Source organism: Oreochromis aureus, linkage group 15 (genome assembly GCF_013358895.1).
Source record: "Oreochromis aureus strain Israel breed Guangdong linkage group 15, ZZ_aureus, whole genome shotgun sequence".
NCBI lineage: Eukaryota > Metazoa > Chordata > Actinopteri > Cichliformes > Cichlidae > Oreochromis > Oreochromis aureus.
In genome coordinates this window covers 26,780,483-26,800,229 of record NC_052956.1, presented here as the reverse complement: position 1 = coordinate 26,800,229, position 19,747 = coordinate 26,780,483, and the positions used below count along the sequence as shown (strand labels likewise).

At 47.4% G+C, this 19,747-nt stretch overlaps 1 long non-coding RNA gene across 1 annotated transcript; it reads right to left on the bottom strand.

Annotated features, from left to right (window-relative positions):
• Positions 1–17,733: 17,733 nt before the first annotated feature.
• LOC116319177 lies at positions 17,734–18,052 on the bottom strand. The gene is made up of 2 exons (XR_004199365.2): positions 17,986–18,052; positions 17,734–17,786 (listed from the first exon to the last, which is right to left on the bottom strand). It is a non-coding gene; the product is annotated as an uncharacterized LOC116319177 (long non-coding RNA).
• Between the last annotated feature and the right edge of the window lie 1,695 nt (positions 18,053–19,747).

Genomic DNA, 19,747 nt, shown 5'->3' with positions numbered 1-19,747 from the left:
CAGACGACAAATCCAAATCCTCTGGTGGCGATTCGGGAGCACAGGTCGCAGGAGGTGGTAAAGCAGACCGCAGACAGTGTGACAAACAGTGACTACTCCAACTCTCTATGCGACGAGTAACCCAGTTAATGTGGGGATTGTGGCGCCGAACCACTGGATAACCCAAAACAACAGGGGAATCAGGGGAAACAAAACAAAGAACCGGAGAAATTCGCGATGATTGCCTGAAAGAATTAATAAAACAGGCTCCGCTTTCATGGGTGACCGAGGGCAAGGGCTGTCCATTGAGGGCTACAACAGAAACAGGGACTTCCAGAAGCCGTGTTCTAATACCGAGACGATGCACCAGATCGCTGTCAATCAAATTCTGTTCAGCCCGGAATCTAGAAGAGCGTGAGTAGGGTAAGTCTTGGTGTCATTAGATAAGACAGCGGAGAGCTGCATGCGCAGGAACCTGAGACCGAGAAAAGGTGCCACCCACCAGCATCCCCCGCAGTTACTGGTGGGCCCCGCCTTTTAACCGAAGCTGGCAAGTAGATATAAAGTGGCCGGACTGACCACAATATAAACACAGCCCCTTAAACGCCTCTGACGCTCCTCGGGGGTAAGTCGTGTGCGACCCAACTGCATCGGTTCCTCACTACTATTCCCAGAAGGCGACCACGCTTGGACCGGGGCGGGGGGGGACGAAAGTTGAGTGACCGTGCGCGTCGAGACGCCCTCCCCCGAGGTCGTGTGACCCTGGCCTCCCGCTCCTTCTCCTCTCTCTCTCACGCAGGCGGTTATCGATGCGAATAGCTAACTTCACCAATTCCTCAAAACTCTCGGGTTCGTCGCGGGTGGCGAGCTCGTCCTTCAACCGTTCGCTTAACCCACAGATAAACGCCCCGCGCAACGCGGCATCCCCCCACCCGGTCTCAGCCGCCTTAACACGGAAATCGATAGAGAACTCCGCTACGGAGGAGTGGCCCTGTCGAAGCGCCGACAACCGTCGGGCGGCTTCGCTCATGCCGCAAAGGATGGTGAAAACGGACTTAAAATCTTGGACAAATTGAACATATGTGAGAGACTCAAGAGGATGGAGAGCCAAATATGATTCGCCCAACTTAAGGCTCGATCATAAGAGCGCCAATCAAATGTGAAATTTTAGAGGCGTCGTCGGCAAATACATGGGGAGAACGCTGAAAAGCAAAGACACTTGAATCAAAACCCCCATTAACGGCCCAGCTCCCCGCGAATGGCACTAATGACGGTGGAGCGGGGTCGCGAGACGAACATGTACTCCGTGATGCGAGAGGTTCGGGTGGAGGGGGCGAAGGACCGGGAGTCGGGGGCGGAACAAGTCGAGCCAGTGTTTCCTGAATGGCCGTCAGAGTATCATTAACCCGACCAGCCCACTGTTCGGACTCACGAAACTGACGGGTCAAATCTGACAGAGATTTTTCATGTCTCTGGAGCTGGCCACTAGGAACCTGGTCTGTGCGTTCTGCAGAGTCCATAGAATGGTCGGAGTATTCTGTTATGCTAAGTAAACGGACTCTATGGCAGAACACACAGAAACGCAGAAAATGCAGGAAGTGCTGTTTATTTACAGTGTCCAACTTATTTACACGGGATGGAATATGTACGCCGACAAATAAACGGAGGGAAACCAGAGAAGGGAGCCGACACGCATTCAGAGGGAAAGGGGTAACCCGCACACGCAGGGTGGATCTATGGAAAAAGGAAAAACGTAACTTTAGGAAAGGATGCCAAACGACCGGTAAGAAACGACAATAAACATGGGGAGAGTTGGAGAGCTCACTTGTCACACTGGCTGTACAGACTCGGGCGAGGATTCCGGAAGTAGAAGAAATGCTGAGATCTATCCCTCAGAGAGATCCCGGAAATGCAGCTTCACAAACAGCTGACAGGTAAGCGGGTGATAGATCCAGCTGAGGATACAGGACAACAGGAAAGTAAACCAAATCCAAGACATAGGTTGGCCGTATGCACACCGCAGAGAATTAATAAACAAGTTACCACTCGGGGAGGTGGCAATACTCCGACACCAGACGTCTGTTGCGCCGCTCCTAAATAACGCTCCATCAAATGACGTCTGATGTACCGCCGGTGTGTCAGCATCCCGTGACACACCACCCCGCCTACCTGTGCTGAAAACAGAAGCAGACCCCGTGACACCACACCAGAGAAACCCCACCAATTCCTAATAATTCCTGGTCAAGAGAACAGTAATTTCAATGTTCTGAACTCAAGAAGTGAATTATGCCCCCCAGAAGAGGAGAATGGGGAACACGTGTCTGAACCATGTAGCACCTGCTCCACTCTGAGCGCAGTGAATACTGAGGCTGAGATCTGGGCCTCTGATTCTGTCTCTAATAACTAGGGATGGGTATTGATAAGATTTTCACGATTCCGATTCCATTTTCAATTCTGTTTAATGATTCGATTCTTTAAAAAAAAAAAGAGAACACTAAGGTCGATTAGCTTAGAACTTTGTTTTATATCTTCTCTTTGAACAAGATAGAAATTTAGGAGTAACATGGCCTTACAAACCCAACAGTGAGATCTTAAGAGATCCACAGCCTCACGGCTCTTCAATGGGGTGTCACAGGGTCCCCAGGAAAAAAATTGTAAATGTAAAATAATAAAATAAATATTCTTCTGTAGCAATAACAAAGTATAACATAAATTATTCTGTAGCAATTACACAAGAATATCCAGTAATGTCCCTGCCTACAATTAAACACATTCACTTACCGAAAATCGGAGGCATCTGCTGTGGCAAATGGGTGCAAGCCTTTGACCACAAACTTAATCACTGCTCGGTGACATTCGTCTATCCTGGCCTGAAAGGAGATGCTACTGGTAGACTGCAGCAAGAACTGCCAGCATCTGAGCCAGCCAGACTCTGTCTCTCTCATCATGGTCACCTAAATGCAGCGCACAGTAATGGCAGGTTTTGTAATAAGGCAGATCGCGCTAACATAATATGCACTGTTAGTTGATTATTTACCTGCCATATTAACGGGAGAGGATGTGCAAACGTTACCGCTGCTGCTGGGTTGAGATTCACGAGTCCGGAGCGGAATTAAAAACATGACATTTATTTAAGGTTATCGCGTGTTTTGTGAGCAAATGCTTTTGCATATTCGTAGTGTTTCCTCCCTTAAATGAAATATCTGCTTTGCAAGTATTGCAAGTTGCCCCGTTGTCATCCGTTCTCGTAAAGTATAACCAAACTTTTGAGCGTTTGAGCCGCTTAGGTGCCCTGCCAGGTAAATGACGCTCCGCAACGTGGTGACGTCATTCGGGGCGACTGGAATCGATAAGGGAATCGTTTGCAAAACTGGCAAACAATTCCAAGGAATTGAAACAGTGGGAACCGGTTCTCAACAAGAACCGGGTTTCGATACCCATCCCTACTAATAACCATGTTTTACCTTCAGTCTGTGTAAATTTGGAACCATGCTCATTTGGTTGTTCTGAATCATTTCAGGATGGGGTGTTGGTTGGGAGTAATGCTAACATGGGTAAACTCACAGTCTGTCCCACCACTGGTTACCACAGATCTTTTAAACGCTACATTAACTGCACCCCCCTTCACAGATAATGCTGTTAATTCTCTGTCTAAGTCAGCTTCTGATGGGGGGCTAGCGGGGGAATGCAGGACAGAGACTGCCAAAAATCAGGCCGAGCCTCATGATTTCTGTCAGTCAGAGCAAAATGAAGCTTCTGTCCCCTTTGACAACGTCACTTTTGAGTTGTTTGTGACTAATGTGGGTGCTGCTAAAGCTAATGGCTCTGTCAAACCAGTTACAGAAGAGTTTATTCAGACTCATAGCGTTAACCTCGCACGAGCCTCCCCATCAGAGGTAAATGTAACTGCGTTATGGGAAAGTTCAAGCTCTGATAAGTTCGTTGGTCCATCACATGACGGCAGAATTAATGAATGTGAATCTACTTTAACTAGCTTTGATCGGTTACTGAAAGTACAGGAACCTGGCCAGGGGCATTCAAATCATGTTATTTCAAACAATCCAGTTATGAATGATGTTCATGTGACCAAATTGGCCCATTTGGACTTCTACCACAAGTTGGGTCTGAAGACATTGTGTTTTGTTTTGCTGGTCCAGGAGAAAGAAACTGTGTTCTGAGGCCAGGGACATTTGAAACCACCCTCACCATGATCACTAACTCCTTTTCTGTAAACCCTAAGTCTATAACAGTTGCTGATTCTGGGGCCTGTCATGATGAGTACAGTAAGTTTTCTGCCTCTGAGATAAAAGAACCAAAGACTGAAAATAAAGACTCTGAATTAATGTCTATGAAAGAAAATGAAAATAAGAGTTTGGGCTATGTCAGGCTGGTCTCTGAAGGGAACGCTCACCTAGCACTTGACTGCCATGGACATATCAATTCTAGGTTCAAAACCAGACTGTGAACTAATGATCAATGTTTTCAAGAATGATCAAGTGGGAGATGTTTTCTGTGCTGCTACCCTTGCTATTCCAGAGAATCAGTTCAAGACCTGTGTTGGTATGGGAGAGACTAGTTTTTACCATGCTAAAGGACAAAAATGACACTGACTGTGTTTTGGGGGGTTCAGGAGAACCCAGCCAGCAATGTCCTGCTTCAGCTGGGGGTTCAGCTGAGCCAGTCCAGCACTCAGCGGCGCCCACACCACTATCTCCCTCTGCTAGGGTCAAAGGGGCAGCTCCAGCCTACAGCGCCTTCGTCTGCCTCATCTGGGGGGTCCGAGGACGCTGTCCAGCATCACGTCTCTGCAGCTGGAGGGTCCAAGGAGCCTGTGCAGCATCGCGTCTCTGCAGCTGGGGGGTCCAAGGAGTAGGGCAGGGCGATATGGCCAAAAATATATATCACGATATATATTTGAAAATTTGCGATAACGATATAACTGACGATATAATTTCTGCGAGACAAAATACAACTCCACAACTTTACTAGCGCAAAAAACCCCCCCCATCCATTTATTTTACTTAAACAAGCAGCTGTTTTTTCATGTGCATTAAAGCTATATAAACATTTAACAGTGCAAATGCAAATTCCTTGCTGAAAGTTTAACCAAAAGGCATTTCCAGTAGAAATGGGCTGACATATCATGAGCATAACCATGTATAATATCCACTGAAGTTAAAAAGGGGTGCTTTGCAACATTACACTGCAGTGTGCCAAATAAAGAAGTCAAATATGTATTTTTCGGACCATAAGGTGCACGGGATTATAAGGCACACGAAGCGAAACAAAGCAGTCAGATAAATCAAACTTTATTCAACTCATTCTTCTTGCTTCCTCCACTTCTGTACCATTGATTCATTAATGCTGTATTCTATCACAGCTGCTCTATTCCCATGTTGTTGCAGTATATTAATGACTAACCTCGTATTGTGGATGGATTATCTCAGTTGTTCTCCTGACTAAAGTTTGGTCCGTTTACAGCATCCTGCCATGCGATTGCATTTGTCTCTAACCATCAGGGACCTTCGCGTTAACTTTTATCGAGTGGAAATGTGTTAGCCTTAATCCTCCAGCTTCACTGTTTATGTTATGCTAACACAGCTGTGTCGCTAGCGATCACGTAGCACATCATTATATACCAGCTAGCCCAACTTCAGTAACCCTACAAACACCACTGCTGTGTAGCTTCCTGTCTTCATTTATGTTGGAAGTGATAGCAGAGCTGTACGTTTGATTTTTTCAGAAATCTCTCAGTCAGAACATACTAGCTGTGTCCCAAAACGTCGGCTGCATCCTTCGAAGACCGAGAAGGCCGGAAGTGCGAGGCTGTGAAATGGGACGGTCTAGCCTTCAGATTTGCGTCACCGCTGTGTCGGTGGAGTTTAATAAACTCGGCCGTCTGCCCCTTGCTATCTAAAATATAACAGGACACTGGCGTAAATTCTCGACCATCTCACACTTCTGTTTAATCAGTTTTCTTTTTGACGTTTATTCAGCTGTGTGAAAATCCCGGAGGAACCCACCCGATGGATTAATAAAGTTTTATTTAATCTAATGATCTAATAACTTTGATCTCAGCCAAACCGATTTACTCACGAATAAATAAAACACCGAAATAAGGCAAACAATTACATTTTTAAGTTATCCGAGTGACTTATATATCATGTTTAACCTGAGTAGCGAAAGAGCAGGGGTCTGAAAACGATGAAGCCGGGAGTCCGCTGCTCTCGCTGGCTCGAGCGACCATTGAACCCCCCAGTTTGCTATCGAGCGGATGGGTAACAGACGTCTCCGAAAACGTCGGCGCACTTTTGCAAATATAACCAAGCAGATATTTGAAATTTACACCGCCACTTTCTCGTCTGAAAATATGTTATAAGTTTATTTTGTGACCCAGAAAGATTAATAAGACTAATTTTAAAACTTAGTAGCGGCCGCCATTGTTGGCAGCTGAAATTTGGCTGGACCGCGCTATGAATTCTGGGATATGGTGGGCCATGAAGGACACACCCAACCCATCCTTCAAATTCGGGGAAATGAAGGACGCATTTGTCGGCTGCATTTGAAGGAGTTGATGAATTGGGACAGCCTTCGTCGCCGGGCTTTGATGTAATCGGCCTTCAAATGCGGCCTCCGGAGGATGCAGCCGACGTTTTGGGACACAGCTACTATATCATGCTTAGGTAACTAGCAAAACTAGCAAGCTAACTTCCGCTAACTTCCTCCTAACTTCTAACTCCGTTAAATGTAATGAATTCTGTTTCCATGGATGCCTGGATGTTAAACATCATAGTTACACCTAGTAAAGCAGCAATGCTGATCGTTTTATTAAAGATGAAAGAATTTAGACAGTTTTTAACTCTCACTGATGTTCGTTTGACTTCGGGACCTTAAAGGACGGAGTTTAGGACCCAGATTACTCCCAGATTTACGAGCACCTTAGTCCGACAAATACGGCAATAACGACGGCCCGCTTGCATGTTCTACAAAAAAAATGTGCTTTGTTGTGTATCTGACGGACAAACAACAAACCAGTTAAGTTGCACCATTTTTACAAACTAATTCTGGTTCATCCGTTTCACTCAACAATCTGCTTTCCCCCTTCTCATTCTCCGTTACCGCCGTACTTTTTCGGCACTGCGCATGCGCGTTTTACCCATATTCTATTGCAATATTTCATTTTCTTATCATCGCCTAGCATTGTACCGGTATTACCGTGAACGGTATAATATGGCCCAGCCCTACCAAGGAGCCTGTCCAGCATCATGTCTCTGCAGCTGAAGGGTCCGAGGAGCCTTTCCAGCATCACGTCTCTGCAGCTGGGAGGTCCAAGGAGCCTGTCCACCATCACGTCTCTGCAGCTGGAGGGTCCGAGGGGCTTGGCCAGTTACCATTGCGACCATCAACACCACCGGGTCTGGCACAACCTTCTCAGCCACGTTCACGCCCGGTGCTGGCCAGGCCACGTTTGCGTCCGGTGCCAGCCAAGCCATGTCCACACAAGCCACGTCCACGTCTGGTGCCGGCCAAGCCACTTCCACGACTGCACCATCACCGGCCATTTTCCAGGCCATCAGCCGGACAACTTCGCCGTCGTGGGAAGCCCCCTGAACTGTTGCGCTGCAGCTGCCTTCGGCACGGTCATCCTCCTGAGTTGGGTCACAGTAACCGCCACTGGTTCCGCGGTCGGCCGCCTGAGTATGAATTGTGGTGCTGCCGACCACAGTTACACAGACTTTTAATTCATTTGAAAGCCTGATGCTTAGCCTTGTCCATCCCAGCTGTAAAACTCCGAAACCAGTCTTACTTGTTATCATCTATCGTCCACCTTTCACAGAGTTTCTCTCTGATTTCTCAGACTTTTTATCTGATTTAGTGCTCAGCTCAGATAAAATAATTATTGTGGGTGATTTTAACATTCATGTAGATGCTAAAAATGACAGCCTTAACATAGCATTTGATCTGTTATTAGACTCAATTGGTTTCTCTCAAAATGTAAAAGAATCCACCCACCACTTTAATCACACTCTAGATCTTGTTTTAACATATGGCATTGAAACTGAACATTTAACAGTATTTCCTGAAAACCCTCTCCTGTCTGATCATTTCCTGATAACATTTACATTTACAATAATTGATTACACAGCCGTGGGGAGTAGACTTTATCACAGTAGATGTCTTTCTGAAAGTGCTGTAACTACGTTTAAGAATATAATCCACCCACTGTTAGCATCTTCAATGCCCTGTACCAACATAGAGCAGAGCAGCTACCTGAACGCTACTCCAACAGAGGTCAATCATCTTGTTAATAACTTTACTTCCTCACTATGTACGACTCTGGATACTGTAGCTCCGGTGAAAACTAAGGCCTCAAATCAGAAGTACCTTACTCCGTGGTATAATTCTCAAACACGAAGGCTAAAGCAGATAACTCGTAAGCTGGAGAGGAAATGGCATGTCACAAATTTAGAAGATCATCATTTAGCCTGGAGAAACAGTTTGTTGCTTTATAAGAAAGCCCTCTGCAAAGCCAGAACATCTTACTATTCATCACTAATTGAAGAAAATAAGAACAACCCTAGGTTTCTCTTCAGCACTGTAGCCAGGCTGACAAAAAGCCAGAATACTGTTGAGCCAACCACCCCTTTAACGTTAACTAGTAATGACTTCATGAACTTCATGAACACAAATAAAATTTTAATCATTAGAGAAAAAATTACCAGTAATCAGCCCACAGATGTAATATTATCTACAGCTACTTTGAGTACCATTGAGATTCATTTAGACTCTCTTTCCCCAATTGATCTTTCTGAGTTAACTTGAATAATTACTTCCTCCAAACCATCAACGTGTCTTTTAGCCCCCATTCCTACAAAACTGCTCAAAGAAGTCCTGCCATTAATTAATGCTTCAATCTTAAATATGAACTGAAATATGAAATTCAACGACCACCATCACCCTCTCCAATCCAGACTCAACGACCTCCATCACACCTCCCACCCCCCTTTCCTCCTCCCTGAAACTCAGAATACACACTGAGGATGTGAGTCGACTATTTCAGAAACAGAAGCCCAGGAAAGCCCCCGGACCAGACGGTGTCTCACCCTCCTGCCTCAAGACCTGTGCTGAACAGCTGGCTCCCATCTTTACGCGCATCTTCAACAGATCCCTGGAGCTGTGTGAAGTTCCATCCTGCTTCAAACGCTCCACCATCATCCCTGTACCCAAGAAACCCACCATCACAGGACTGAATGACTACAGACCTGTCGCCTTGACGTCTGTGGTCATGAAATCCTTCGAACAACTGGTGTTAGCCCATCTGAAGGACATTACATGCCACCAGCTGGACCCTCTGCAGTTTGCCTACCGGGCAAACAGGTCGGTGGATGATGCAGTGAATATGGGTCTGCATTACATCCTGCAACACCTCGACCGCCCGGGAACTTATGCCAGGATCCTGTTTGTGGACTTTAGTTCGGCTTTTAACACCATCGTGCCTGAACTTCTCTCTTCCAAACTCTCCCAGCTCAGCGTGTCACCAGCTACCTGTCAGTGGATCACCAGCTTCCTGACAGACAGAAAGCAACAAGTGAGGCTGGCGGAGATCACCTCTGAAACTCGGTCCCTCAGTATTGGTGCCCCCCAATGTTGGATGTGTCCTCTCACCACTACTGTTCTCCCTCTACACTAATGACTGCACCTCCAAGAACTCGGCTGTTAAACTCCTAAAGTTTGCAGATGACACCACTGTCATTGGCCTCATTCAGGATGGTGATGAGTCTGCATACTGGCAGGAAGTTGAGCGGCTGGTACTCTGGTGCAGTCAGCACAATCTGGAGCTGAACACTCTTAAAACTGCAGAGATGACAGTGGATTTCAGGAGACATCCCTCAACACTGCTCCCCCTTACCATATCAAACAGCCCTATGTCGACTGTGAAGATCTTCAAGTTCCTGGGTACCACCATCTCCCAGGACCTGAAGTGGGAGACCAACATCAACTCCATCCTCAAAAAGACCCAGCAGAGGATGACAACTGGGGAAGTACAGTCTTCCACAGGAGCTGCTGATCCAGTTCTACACTGCAGTCATTGAGTCTGTCCTTTGCTCCTCCATCACAGTCTGGTATGGTGCAGCCACTAAACAGGACAGGAGCAGACTGCAGTGGACTGTACAGGCAGCAGAAAGGATCATCGGCGCCCCCATGCCCTCCATCCAGGATCTGTACCTCTCAAGAACCAGGAAACGGGCAGGGAAAATCATCACAGACCCCTCACTGTCACAACGGGACTGAACGGACTCACGCGCAGGCTCTGAATTCAAAAGCACAACAGTCTTTATTACAGCAACACCGGGTGATCTATTTACAAAGTGAGGGGAAGGACGGGCTCCGGGGGTCCACACACGAATGGGGAAAGACGCTGACAGTCCACACACACTCCGTCCACGCCTCACGCTCCTCTTCACACTCCACAGAAAACACGATAGCTTACTCCACACCTCGCACACACGATCGCTCAGGTAACACAGGGGTTGGTCCAGGGAATCTGCTCACAGAGACACAAAGGGATTACTGACGGAAGATCGCTGAGAAACACACGAGAGTAAACTGAGCTGGGGTTACACTGACGAGAGTCGACAACGGTCCAGCGACGAGAAACACAAAGCTGCCATCTTATGAAGGAGCTGGAACACTCGTGATGAGCCACAGGTGTGTCATTGCGACCAGGTGCGTGGGCCAAGGGCGGGAGCCCACAGGTGAGCTCCGCCCAGGCAGAGGGAGGAGGGAAAGGGAGGAAGGGAGAGAGCAGGAGCAAAATGAAAACAAAAACATGTAGCCATACTGAGCCGACCGGGTAGGCACAGGGACCCTGACAGTACCCCCTCCTCAACAGGAGCCTCCCGGCGACCCACCGGGCTTACCAGGGTGCCGGCGATGGAAGTCACGGAGCAAGCGCCGACCCAAAACAGCCGAGCGAGGCACCCAGGAGCGCTCCTCCGGCCCGTAGCCCTCCCAATCGACCAAATACTGGACCCCCCTCCCCCGGCGCCGGGAGTCCATAATGCGGGAGACGCCATACGCCGGCAGCCCACCAACGATCCGGGCGGGAGGCAGGGGGCCTGGAAGGAGGGCACAGAGGACTGGAGAGCACGGGCTTAATCTGGGAGACATGGAAAACATCGTGGACACGCATGTTCTGTGGAAGTTTCAACTGAACAGACACAGGGTTCACAAGGGTGCTGATTTCGAATGGCCCAATAAAAGCTGGTGTGAGTTTCTTAGACTCAGCCCGGATGGGCACATAGCGTGTGGACAGCCATACCTTTTGTCCGACCGCATACTTAGGAGCTGGTGTCCGATGGCGGTCTGCGAGCTGTTTGTTTCGTTCCTTTGACCGGAGAAGGGCAGCTCGGGTGGCTCTCCACATCCGGTGACATCTGCGCAGGTGGTGTTGGACAGACGGCACTGAGAGGTCACCCTCGACTGCTGGAAAGAGCGGAGGCTGGAATCCTAATAACGCCTCAAAAGGTGAAACTCCAGTGGCTGAGGAAGTCAGGCTATTGTGGGCGTACTCGATCCATGGTAGATGCTCACTCCAGGTCGTTTGATTTGTGGACGCCACACACCGCAGAGCCGCCTCCAGCTCTTGGTTTGCCCGCTCAGCTTGCCCGTTAGTCTGTGGGTGGAAACCAGAGGATAGACTAACCTTTGCACCGAGGGCGGAGCAAAACTCCCTCCAGACCCGTGAAGTGAACTGGGGGCCACGGTCTGACACAATGTCCTCTGGAATTCCATGGAGGCGGAATACATGCGTGGTGAGGAGGTGAGCAGTTTCCAGGGCCGTAGGCAGCTTGGGCAAGGCAACGAAATGGGCAGCTTTAGAAAACCTGTCAACAATGGTTAGAATGACTGTGTTACCTTTTGAAACTGGTAGTCTGGTGACAAAGTCTAAGGCTATGTGGGACCACGGCCGTCCCGGAGTGGGTAGTGGTTGTAGCAATCCAGAGGGGGGCCGGTTAGACAACTTGTTACGGGCGCAGGTTGTGCAGGCGGTCACGTATTCCCGTGCATCCCGAGCCAAAGTGGGCCACCAGAAGTAACGCTGGAGGAATTGTATGGTTCGGTGTACCCCTGGGTGACAGGTGAGCCGGGTGGCGTGTGCCCATTGCAGTACCTGAGAACGAACAGAGGAGGGCACAAACAACTGACCTGGGGGCCCGGTCCCGGGATCTGGTTCCGTTTTCTGGGCTTCCTTTATTTGAGATTCGATTTCCCAGGTCACTGTGCCAATGGAGCAGGAGGCTGGGAGGATTGGGCCTGGCTCAGGTTCCGCTTCAGAGGGGTCATACAGTCGGGAGAGGGCGTCTGGCTTCACGTTGCGGCTCCCGGGCCTGTAAGTAATTGAAAAGTTGAATCTTGTGAAAAAAAGTGCCCACCTCGCTTGCCGGGGATTGAGTCGCTTCGCGGCTCGGAGATACTCCAGGTTTTTGTGGTCCGTCCACACGATGAATGGTTGAGTAGCTCCCTCTAGCCAATGCCTCCATTCCTCCAGTGCTAGTTTGATAGCCAGAAGTTCCCGGTCTCCAATATCATAATTACGCTCTGCTGGGGAGAGACGGTGAGAAAAAAAGGCGCACGGGTGGAGCTTACCCTCCTTTCGTTGGGACAACACTGCTCCGACTCCGGAGTCTGATGCATCCACCTCAACGATGAACGGTTGTTCGAGGTCGGGTTGAGAGAGGATAGGCGCTGTAGCGAACCGTTCTTTGAGACATAGGAAGGCCCTCCTGTGCCGATTGGTCCCACTGAAAAGACACTTTTGGAGAAGTTAGTCTGGTTAAAGGCAGAGCGATTTTACTGAAATCTCGGATGAAGCGGCGGTAGAAGTTGGCGAAGCCTAAAAAGCGCTGGAGCTGTCGGCGGTTTGGAGGTTCGGGCCAGTTGAGTACTGTTTGGACTTTTGCTGGGTCGGGTTTTAGGTTTCCCCGCTCTATTATGTAACTGAGAAAGGCCACGGAGTCCACATGAAAGTCGCACTTTTCGCCCTTCACAAACAGTCTGTTTTCTAGCAGACGCTGCAGAATCTGTCTGACGTGTGTCTCGTGCTCAGCTACGGTTTTAGAGAAGATGAGGATGTCATCCAGGTAGACAAACGCGCACCGATTGATAAAGTCCCGGAGGACGTCGTTTACAAGAGCCTGGAAAACCGCTGGGGCATTAGTCAGCCCAAAGGGCATCACCAGATACTCAAAATGCCCCAGATGGGTGTTAAAGGCGGTTTTCCACTCATCGCCTTCTCTGATCCGAACTAGATGGTAGGCGTTACGGAGGTCTAATTTGCTGAAGATTGTTGCCCCTTGCAGAAGTTCAAAAGCTGAGGAAAGGAGTGGTAGGGGGTATTTGTTTTTAACCGTGATGTTATTAAGGCCGCGATAGTCAATGCAGGGCCGGAGAGACCTGTCCTTCTTTTCTACAAAGAAGAAGCCGGCTGCCACTGGGGAAGAGGATGGCCGGATTATGCCTGCTGCCAGTGAGTCCGTGATGTACTTTTCCATGGCTTTTCTCTCAGGCTGGGAGAGACTGTAAAGGCGACTGGTGGGAAGCGTGGCGCCCGGGAGAAGATCAATGGCGCAGTCATACGGCCGATGAGGGGGTAACGATTGTGCGCGATCTTTACGAAACACTTCAGCTAAGTCATGATACACGGGTGGAACAGAGGTGAGATCCGGAGGGTCAGACAGGTTATTTGGAGGAGACGCGGAGGGCGGGGTGGCAGCCCGGAGGCAATTCATGTGGCAATCCACTCCCCAGCCCACCACGCGCTCTGATTTCCAGTCGATATGGGGGTTATGCTGTCGCAACCAGGGATGACCTAATACGAGCGGTGTTTGAGGGGCTTTAAACACAAACAGGCTTAGAATCTCGGTGTGGTTGCCGGAGAGCGTGAGTGACACGGGCTCTGAGACATGGGTGATATCGGGCAGCCGCTGTCCAGATAAGGCGGTGACATGTAAACGATGAGGTAGAGGGTCGGAAACAACTCCTAATTCTTCCGCGAAGGCCGAATCGATAAAGTTTTGTTCCGCACCGGAGTCAATCAACGCCGTCACAGAATGGATCTTGGAGCGAACCGTCAACTTGGCCGGTAACATTAAACGCGGAAGGGAGCTTTCACTAGAAAGGTCGCCCACCAGCAGTGTTGGTCAAGTTACTTGAAAAAAGTAATCAGTTACTAATTACTGATTACTTCCCCCAAAAAGTAATCCCGTTACATTTTACTGATTACTTATTTTCAAAAGTAATCAATTACTTAGTTACTTAGTTACTTAGTTACTTTTTTTAAAACACGATTTACAACCTGAATAGGTAATAAAGCGATAGATCTTTCAGCCCAATTCTACTTTTTCTGCATAATTCATCATACAAAATGTAATCAAATGGAAAAGTCTCTTTTAAAACTTGTTTTATTAGTTTTAATCTTGTAACTTTATGCATCAAGCAAAAATTAAATTATATGCAACATTCTCTGACTGGAAGAAATTTGTTTAACATTTAAACCTATTTTCTGCACATTCCAGCACATAAAATAAAATATTTTTTTGTGTTTACACTCACTCTTTCAAATAGATGCAAGTAAAACACAGCAGAAAATAAATAAAATCAAAGACTAGCGGTCCTGTTGCTCTATTTTCACCTGTAAAGCAGGACTGGGGTAGGCGGAGGAGGTTTACCCTGGTGCAGGTGTGCCGCAGCGGTCAGTGGAAGAATCCGCGAGTTTCTCTGTGAATTTCACATTACGTCGTAGTACACTCGGTGCTTGCTTGGAAGTTTAGTTTTTTTCGCTGTAAAAAGAAGTTTTCCCACGCACAACGGACACTAATGTTTTGTCACTTTTATGGAATCAAACTCAAAATAAGGTCAGTACTTCCATGCTTTTAAACGCTGCATGCTACACTCTGTCCCGCACTCGATATATTATGATCTGCAGACAGCTGTTGTCACGAACGTCGCACTTGCTTACGCCACTGTCATGAGACGTTCTCGCAAAAATCACGGTTTTAGTAACGCAGTAACGCAGCGCTCCTACGTGAAAGTAACGGTAATCTAATTACCGCTTTTGCAATAGTAATCCCTTACATTACTCGTTACTTGAAAAAGTAATCAGATTACAGTAACGCGTTACGCGCGTTACTGCCCATCTCGCCCACCAGTACTCCCTTAACTACGGGTGGGCGCCCCTTTGGTCGCGAGGGACAGGTGGCAATGAAGTGGCCCTCACGGCCGCAATACAGGCACTCACCAGACACCATGCGCCGCTGGCGTGCCCGCGGGCGTTAGTCGTGAGCGACCCAGCTGCATGGGCTGCTCGCCTTCCTCGCTTTGCTCGCCACCGTGGGCAACGCTGGATTTGGCTCTCCTCTCCCCGCTGGTGGGTCCATGAGCGCCGTTGCTCCTGAAAGGCCCGCCCGCAGGTCTCTGCGAGCCCGAAGGCGATCATCTAACTTAATGCACAAAGTCATTAGTGAATCGAGAGAGACAGGCAGGTCATGCATTATTAGTTCGCCTTTCAATTCCTCACAGATGTTATGTAGCAAGGCACTCTTCAGCGCTTCTTGCCCCCACCCCGTTTGCTCAGCCAAAACCCAGAAATCGACAGAATAATCCGACATTCTACGTCTACCTTGTTTAAGATTTAACAGGCGTTGAGCAGCGGCGGCAGCCTCGGATCCTTTGTCAAAAACGCTTTTAAACTTACACAAAAAATCGGGGTAGGAGATTTCGGGGTGAGATCGCAGCACTGCCTGGGCCCACTGTAATGCACGATCACGTAGCAGTTGCACAAAGAATGAGATCTTATCTCCATCACCAGGGTATAAGTGAGATTGCTGGCGAAAAAAGAATGTGAGTTGTGTGAGAAATCCTGCACACTTATCCAACTCACCATGAAATAGTTCTGGAGAGGGAGGCTGATGCCCGACGACCACAGGAGCAGTTTGGGCAAGGCGCTTGTGGGCCGGGACGCACTCACGCCCGGGGTAGGTTCGCCCACCGGGGCTGGTGGGGCGGAGAATCGGTCAACGGGTCCGCTGGGCGAGAGCCAAAGACAAAGCGGCAACGTCTCCACTGAGCCGCACCAACATCTGCTCGTGTCGCTGCAACAGCTCCTCCAACGAGACCGGGGCTAGGGCGGGTGACGCCGACCCTGCTGAGTCCATCGTGGCTGGACCGTTCTGTCACAACGGGACTGAACGGACTCACGCGCAGGCTCTGAATTCAAAAGCACAACAGTCTTTATTACAGCAACACGGGTGATCTATTTACAAAGTGAGGGGAAGGACGGGCCCGGGGTCCACACACGAATGGGGAAAGACACTGACAGTCCACACACACTCCGCCCACGCCTCACGCTCCTCTTCACACTCCACAGAAAACACGATAGCTTACTCCACACCTCGCACACACGATCGCTCAGGTAACACAGGGGTTGGTCCAGGGAATCTGCTCACAGAGACACAAAGGGATTACTGACGGAAGATCGCTGAGAAACACACGAGAGTAAACTGAGCTGGGGTTACACTGACGAGAGTCGACAACGGTCCAGCGACGAGAAACACAAAGCTGCCATCTTATGAAGGAGCTGGAACACTCGTGATGAGCCACAGGTGTGTCATTGCGACCAGGTGCGTGGGCCAAGGGCGGGAGCCCACAGGTGAGCTCCGCCCAGGCAGAGGGAGGAGGGAAAGGGAGGAAGGGAGAGAGCAGGAGCAAAATGAAAACAAAAACATGTAGCCATACTGAGCCGACCGGGTAGGCACAGGGACCCTGACACTCACACCCTGGACACAGACTTTTTGATCTGCTGCCCTCTGGCAGACGGTATAGAAGCCTGCAGACCAGGACCACCCGGCACAGGAACAGTTTCTTTCCCCTCGCCATCTCCATTCTAAACAGTTGACCTGTCACACTGCTCCCACTGCCAGACTGCAACTGCACCTTATGTACATTCTGTAGTATTCATTCCACCTCATTTCATTTCTGTATTTTATGTATATAAGTTTAGATTAGTTATTTATAATTAGTTTACACAGCTTTGTGTATGTATGTGTATGCATGTGTAATGTATATATAGACACGTGTGTGTGTGTGTGTGTCTGTGTGTGTGTGTGTGTGCGTGCGTGTGTGTGTGCGTGTGTGTGTGCGTGTGTGTGATTTACATTGCTGTGCTTGAGAGCCACCATCTACCGGAACCAAATTCCTTGTATTTGTCTGCACATATACTTGGCCAATAAACACGATTCTGATTCTGATTCTGATTGACAGTCCTTTTCATAGTCAAAGTCTTCCTCTTCAATATCTCTGAATGGAAACCTATAATCTGTGTCCAAACTTGTCATTTATGTGGGTTTTTTTGCCTTTGTTGTTTTTGTTGTTGTTTTTTCCATTGTTTTTTTTTGAGACACTTTCCATACCCATTGTTCATTATCCAATCGTCACTTTTCCAATAGATTCCATAGTAGATTCCTGATTATTTAAATTGCTCTAAGTCTTTGAGTTTTCTGAAGCAAGACACCAAAGCATTCATTAATGTAGCTCTTCAAATCTGAATGATGTGTTAAAGCTTTAACTAAAGCACCAAGTAAAGCTAAGGAGAAATCACAGATGGCCTCCTTTGGGATTGGTGCTCCAGCACGAATCCATTCCGATAACCATCTTGTAACTCCCTCCAAGTTGAAAAACGGACACAAGGCGTTCTTGATTTTACTGGCATTTATTGCACACAGGTGCCACCAACGATGCCGTGAGAACTATACAAACAACATAGAATAATCAATTTCCACAATAAATTGTTCTCATAGAGAATAAACAATAAAGCACATTATTAAACAAGATAAAACACTCACAATTTTACATTTACAAATTACACGTGACCACCATAAACTCGACAGTTCAGTTACAAACAAAACATCTTATTTCCCTATCACGACATAAACACATATTGCATACCTCATTGGCCGCATTAACTTGCAGGGGTTAATGAAAACACATCTTGCAATGTGTTTTCACTCCTTTTCACAGCTGGAAACTTCGTTGCATGCGTCTGCAGAGCTCTACCACCGAGTGAGAGGGGAAAGCATGCAGCCCTCTATCAAGTGTGGCGTGCAACTGAAAATACTGTCAACCCCAAAACAACAGACTGAACATTGGTTCCACCCTGGAAACATTCTGTAAACCATTTAAATGTGTATTTTTAAACCCAACAATGTATACAGTAAATCTGATATATTAAAATAAAGTATTTTTAACTTCTTTATTGTAACTTAAACCATAAAATTATCTTAAACTGCATGACTGCTGCTGACGGCAGCCACACATCTTGTGATTGCCTGGACATCATGTCTCTCTGACAACATTTGTACCACTGGGACATGAGAGTTGTTGCTTCCTGTTAAAACACCTTGATACAGGAAGATATTTTCAGACAAACCATTAGGCCTGAGAAGCTTTTTTACAACTGAGCCAGTCGCATCAAAGGCGACTATGGGGTGCTTCGCAGTCTTGTACATCAGCATTTGAGTTTGACTCCAGTAGTGACAGAAGAACTTGACTAATCCAATGTCCAAAATGCTTCCATTGTGAGGGGAACTGTATTTTAATAAGTGGAGAGACAGTATTGGGTTTTTATGAGCAACTTCTAGTTGATTTTGTTCGTGTTTGGCTTTTCACAGAGTTGTCAAATTTGGTAGATGGCTTGGCTCTGGATCACCAAAGTCCATCAGCTTTGCTGCCTCTGATGCTCTCCACACATGCCCCATGCAGTCTGCCTTCACAAAGTTCTTTTGTTACGTGTGCCTGCAGAAATCCGGACATGGATTCATCCGTGTTTGCCATTACACACTTCAGCACCATTGGGCAGTGAATTTCAGGTTCCTTTTCACATGTAATGTACAGCTGGCCACTACACTCTTTACAGAAGCCTCTGAATTTTTAATTGAAATTTTTTAATGAAACAAGATACAGTTGTGGGGTACACCTTGGCACGTTTAAAAGTAATGGTTCATGTACTTTTAACCTTTTTCCAGGTTCCCTGGTTTACTATAGGAGTCCATGTACCTGGCTTCAAAATGGTGTATTCCCTTTTTTTGAAAGTATTCTTTTTGTATGTGACTTTATGTGGAATCATATGTATCCACTGTTCAAATGGGAGCTCCACATTGAAAGTCTTGCAGTCTTTGTTTTGAAAAGGAGAGCTGCTTGGTTCAAAAGCATTATCATTGTCACTGCTGTCTGTGTCAGTCACTCTCTCTTCATCACTGTAATCCAGAGCAGCCCATACATTGTGTCTGTTTAATTTAACAAAAGTGTAAAGAGCTTTTGGTGTCATCTTTTCACCAAGTTGTTTGCATATATTTTGCCATATGTCATCACTTGGAGTTGAAATCTTTCCATTTTTTATGACTGCTTCTTTTGAAGCACAAAGGACTTCAAATACTGCAATTTAGTCCACCACTGATTTCTTTAGCATCTGTCAAGCAAAAATTAAAAAATGCGACATATTACTGCTATAGTTTGGTTATAACTGTAATTCGACATCTTTAAGTGGACATAAAATTACTTACTTTGATATACTGTTTTGACGTAGTGAATTGAAGTATTGATGATTGCTGTTGCTCATGGAATCTAGCTTAACTAGAAAAATTTGCATTTCCTGCGAAATTGCTGTGTGAATGCCTTGCAGTGGAATCGGAAAACAGCAGAAGAAGGAGAA